Below are 6,000 nucleotides of genomic sequence, written 5' to 3' on the forward strand. Positions count from 1 at the left end.
ACAAGAGGTGGCTTGTTTTCACCTGCCTTGGCAGAGTGAGCCTGGCCTTCCTCGGTGGTCTCCCATCCAAGTATTCACCAGGAACAACCCTGCTTAGCTTCTGGGATCAATCCAGGTCAGGACTTCTTGGGTTGATGGGAACTGTGAAAGGCCAATCCTGCCGACACAAATAAAATGCTTTAAAGATGTTTTTTAAAGAACCATTTTGGCTTTTTTGTCCACATAGGCCCCTTCCGCACATGCAGAATAATCCACTTTCAATGCACTTTGCAGCTGGATTTTACTGTGCGGAATAGCAAAAGCCACTTGCAAACAATTGTGGAAGCGGGTTGAAAGTGCATTATTCTGCATGTGCGGAAATGCCTACAGAGTGGGGGAAACGATGTTTCGAGGGAAAGGTTCTTTTGTCCCCCCCCCCCCCCCCCCCCCCAGCACTCTCTTCCATTTTCTGAGCAGTTCATGCCCACCATTGTCTGCCACTGACTTCAGGATTCTCTGTACCGCCCACCATTTGCAGAATGTTCCAATGGACATTTCCTCCGCTTGCAGCTGATCTGCTTGCCATTTCAGTGTTTAACGTGCCTGAATAAAGTTAGTTTTGACTGGGGTGTTGTGCGGTTTCCGGGCTGTTATAGCCGTGTTCCAGTGGCATTTTCTCCTGAGGCTTCGCCTGCAGCTGTGGCTGGCATCTTCAGACAATCTTTATCAAGTTCAAATTTTCAAGTTCAAAGACCTTTATTAGGCATTAAAACATATCAGAGCTAAGTAATCCAAATACAGTTTTACAAGATAAAACAGGTACTCCTGTTTCAAAAATGCATACATCAGAGCGAAAGAGGAGACCAGGAAATTATTTCGTAATAGTGAGCAAGAATTTGGCCACTATGTCCAATTGCTTGGGATTCTCTGTATTCAGAAGATAGTTCAATTTAAGATTAAAAAGGCTTGGATGGACCAGTAAGGGATCCCCTAAAAACAGGTTTGGTCTAAAATCGTTAAATTTTGGACAAACTAATAAAATGTGCTCCAATGACTTCTCAGAGGTTTGACAGTATTCACAGGTACGCTTTTGCTGTGAAGGTACCGTGAATCTCTCTGGGGAAAAGGTTGGTGGAAATGTGTTGGTTCTCGCTCTGGTCAATAGCCACCTCAGCTTAGGGTCAGACAAGATGTTTAAATATGCAGCTGTCTTGCATTTCCCGGGCATGATGTTAAAATGGAGGGGAGAGAACAAGCTCCTTGCTTTACTAACTAGATGTTGGTGTTCCTGGTCGAATAGCCGTACCTTGATACAACGTTGTATCTCGCTAGGAGAAAGCATAAGGAGCTGGTCCCAAGAAAGACCCAGGGAGGAAATCTTTGATTTGATATGAGCCCACCAGGTAGAAGATTGAAGTTCGTGGAGGGTGCAATAAATGAGACTGTTAGGGTTGTTAAGGAAACAAAACCGAATCCAAAATTTAAAGGTGGCCCACCATGCTTTTGTTTCCAAGAGGTGTAATCCTGCCTCGAGGCAGAGGGCGGCGTAGGGTGCGAGAGACAATCTTTATTTTTGACTGCTGATTCCATGAACGTGTCTTTTCCCCCCAATGTGATATCTTTGAAGCCATGCAAACTTGATATGAGAATTGGCGATATGCGCATAATTCAAGTCTGCACAACTTCAAAGATGTCTCTTTGAAAACAGAAAAAGGAAAAACGACATGTGCGTGGAATCGGCAGTCAAAACTAACTTTATTCAGGTACATTAAACCCCGGAAATGGGGGGCAGATGAACTGCAAGCAGAGGGAATGTCCGTCCGGAACATTCTGCAAATGGTGGTCGGCGTGGAGATTCTGAAGCGGCAGAAAATTGGGGGGGGGGGGGGGCACAAGTTGCCCAGAAAGCAGAAGTGATTGTTGGGCAGGAAAAACAATGTTTCCTGCTCCCTGCTCAGCAAGCAAGAACCGTTTTCAAAGCAACTTCAGGGGGCAAAGTCGCTAGTTTAGCATTTTTGAAAAAATCTGTTTTGAGCAACAATAAAACATCTTCCAAACATGGGGGGGGGGGGGGGCTGTGTGGAATTCCACCCCAAAATGATTTTTTAAATTGTCCTGAAGATATTTTATTCGTGTTGTGTGGAATCAGCCAGAGTTTCTCTCCACGGTCTAGGCCAGGGGTGGGCAATTATTTTTTCCATGGGGCCGCATAAGAAACAGAAAATATTGTGGAGGGCCGGGCCAAAAGGCAGGGGGGCGAGGCGCTGCCTTTTGGCCCAGCAAAGTGATGCACATACGGGCAAAAAATCCAAACTTCACATACAGGCTACAGGGGTCAGTGCTATCAGTCACAGACCAGGAAAGGGATTTGGGGGTCTTAGTTGATAGTTCGATGGGAATGTCAACTCAATGCATGGCAGCTGTGAAGAAGGCAAACTCTATGCTGGGGATCATTAGGAAAGGAATTGAGAATAAAACTGCAAGGATTGTCATGCCCTTATATAAAGCCGTGGTGCGACCGCACTTGGAGTACTGTGTCCAGTTCTGGTCGCCGCATCTCAAAAAGGATATTGAGGAGATAGAAAAAGTGCAGAGAAGGGCAACGAGGATGATTGAGGGACTGGAGCACCTTCCCTATGAGGAGAGGCTGCAGCGTTTGGGACTCTTCAGTTTGGAGAGGAGGCGGCTGAGGGGGGGATATGATTGAGGTCTATAAAATTATGCATGGGGTAGAAAATGTGGACAGAGAGAAATTTTTCTCTCTTTCTCACAATACTAGAACCAGGGGGGCATTCATTGAAAATGCTGGGGGGAAGAATTAGGACTAATCAAAGGAAACACTTCTTCACGCTAACGCTGTGATTGGTGTTTGGAATATGCTGCTGCCACAGGAGGTGTGCATGATGGGCCACTAACCCGCTGGATAGCTTTAAAAGGGCTTGGACAGATTTATGGAGGAGAAGTCGATTTATGGCTACTCTCAATCTTGATCCTTCTTTGATTTGAGATTGCAAAATGCCTTTGAACAGTCCAGGGGTGCTCCGCAGCAACAGCCAAGCGAGAAGCTGGCCATTGCTTTCTACATCCTGCATGTGAGCTCCCCAAAGGCACCTGGTGGGCCACTGCGAAGTAGCAGAGAGAGCTGGACTAGATGGACTCTTGGTCTGATCCAGCTGGCTTTGCTCTTTATGTTCTTATGTTCTTATAAAGCCCGCAGAAGCCGGCAGTTACGCAACCGCTTCGCCGGGTCAGTTGCTCTCCCTCCCAGCAGTGGGGGCGAAGCGTTGTTCTTGAGTCTCCCTGCAGAAGCCGGGGTAAAGCCAAGGCAACCGGCTTCTGGCCGGGCTTTCAAAGGTCCGCCTCAGGCGATGTTGAAAGCCCTGCAGAAGCTGGCAGCCAAGGCAACCGGCTTCGGGTCAGCACCTCCCCAGCAGCAGGCGAGTTCCCGCAGAAGCTGGCGTTAAGGCAACCGGCTTCATGGGCTTTCTTCAAGCAGTGCCTGCCCCAGCACGGTGGGGGCCAGTTAGGGTCATCCAGCGGGCCAGATGTGGCCCGCGAGCCGTATAATGCCCAGGTCTGGTCTAGACAGTTACCCCTGAACGATACCGTTTCCAACCTGGGTTACCTTCTTAAAGAAACCAGCAGAGGGCAGCACAGATATATTTTTAAAAGCCAAAGTTTCCCTGGAAGGTATTTTTTGCCACCACTACGCAGGAATGAAAAGAAGCAAACTCTTGCGTAAACTTAAGTTACCCAGATCGCCTTCTCCCCATGCTCCGCCTCAACTGTGTCCCTCCTCTGAGCTGTGCCTTCTGCAGTTCCACTCTGCAAATGGACAAGATGGAGACCGTGTTTTCTGCCACCCCACCTTATAAAATGGCCTGTCTGAGAAGATCACGGAGGCTCTCAGTCTCTTGGCATTTCACAAACTATGCAAAACTGAATTATTCACAAAGATGTCTGTATTATTTCCCGTCATGTCGCTTCCAACTTGTGCTGACCCTCTGAATTAATGCCCTCCAAAATGTCCTAACCAGCATGGTATAGTGGTTAGATGCACTCTAATCTGGAGAACCAGGTTTGATTCCCTGTTCTGCCACTTGAGCTGTGGAGGCTTATCTGGTGAACCAGATTAGCTTGTGCACTCCAACACATGCCAGCTGGGTGACCTTGGACTAGTCACAGTTCTTCGGAGTTCTTTCAGCCCCACCCACCTCACAGGGTGTATGTAGTGGGGGGACGGAAAGAGGATCGTAAGCCCCTTTGGGTCTCCTTACAGGAGAGAAAGGGGGGGATATAAATCCAACTCTTCTTATGCTTCTTCTTCTTCTTCTTCATCATCATCATCATCATCATCATCATCATCATCATCATCATCATCATCATCATCATCATCATCAACAGCCTTGCTCAGGTCTTGCAAACTGAGGTCTGTGGCTTTCCTGATAGTCGATCCATTGACGTACTGTGTGGATGACTTTGTGACTCAGCAAGAAAGGAGGGATAAAAGTAATCAACAAGGAAATAAATCCAGGCATTATGGGAGTACAGAAGCAAGCACAGACCTCAGCCCCTTCCCGTTAAAGCCCCAGGGTGTCAGGATCTGTCAACCTCCTCACAATAACCAGACTCTTAGATTCAGAAATCGGTTTATTAACAGGAACGCAGCAAACAGCGTACAAGCAAGTCTTGCTGGAACTGAGTTCCATATTCAACTTCTGGTTAATATCCTTTCCCCAGACACCCCTCCAGCTCTGCTCCCATCATCCCAGCGGGGTGAAATCACTAGAAACGAGAGCCAGCGTGGCGTAGTGGTTAAGAGCTGGTGGATTCTAATCTGGAGAACCGGGTTTGATTCCCCACTCCTCCACCTGAGTGGCAGAGGCTTATCTGGTGAACCAGGTGTGTTTCCGCACTCCTACATTCCTGCTGGGTGACCTTGGGCCAGTCACAGTTCTTCGGAACTCTCTCAGCCCCACCTACCTCACAAGGTGTCTGTTGTGGGGAGAGGAAGGGAAAGGAGCTTGTAAGCCACCTTGAGTCTCCTTACAGGAGAGAAAGATGGGGTATAAATCCAAACTCCTCCTCCTCCTCCTCCTTCTTGTTCTTCTTGTTCTTGTTCTTGTTGTTGTGCAAAGTCTCCAGGGCCAAAACGAAGATAAAATAAGGCTAAGGGCCAGGACCATCTTGCAGGGTGAGAAAAGTTACTGCGGTTCTACAGCAAAAACACACGAGTGTAACCTCAAACTGTGGGTTCTGTGGGGCAGAACCTGGAATGAGTTTGCAACAACAATTTTTAAAAACAAAATGGTTTACTTTGTTAACACATAACATATAACATCAACATTTAACATCACATTTCAAGGTCCTGTTCAGGTTGCATTTTCAAGTCCTCATATTTACAGTCTACTGATACTGCCAAGTCCATTTCTTCTTTGCAAGGGGGTTGGCTCCTGAAGACTCCAAGGGCTTGATGAACAGGATTCAACATGATGAAGGTTTCCAGGAGAACTCTCACCCATTACAACCACAAAAAGAAACCCTTAACAAGGTGTTAAGGGCTTATAGAAATCAAGGTCCGAGTCTGGTAGCCTTGTCTCCTCCAAACTACATGAGCTCTGCAGCCTCTTGCTGCTTTGAGTCTCCACCCCTTACTGGGTCAACCCATTCTGAGCATGGGGGTTACCCGAGCATGGGGTTGGCAGCAAAACAAGCCAAGGGTTCTCACGATGCCCACAGTCCCATGGCAAGAACCAGGAAAGCGCTAAAATCTTGACAGGGGCTTGACACAAAGGTGAGGTCACCCCTGGGGGGGCCCCTGCAGATCTCCTGGAATGACTACTGATCTCTAGGCTACAAAGACCAGTCCCCCTGAAGAAAGTGCTTGCTTTTGGAGGGAGAACTCTATGGCAGTACGTATACCCCACTGAGGTCGCTTCCAGGGGCGTAACGAGGCAGCCCTGGGCAAACTGTAGCCCTGGGCAAAACCTGAGTTGGATGCCCCCCCCCCCCAATGGGCGG

The sequence above is a fragment of the Sphaerodactylus townsendi genome, linkage group LG03 (genome assembly GCF_021028975.2).
Source record: "Sphaerodactylus townsendi isolate TG3544 linkage group LG03, MPM_Stown_v2.3, whole genome shotgun sequence".
Taxonomy (NCBI): domain Eukaryota; kingdom Metazoa; phylum Chordata; class Lepidosauria; order Squamata; family Sphaerodactylidae; genus Sphaerodactylus; species Sphaerodactylus townsendi.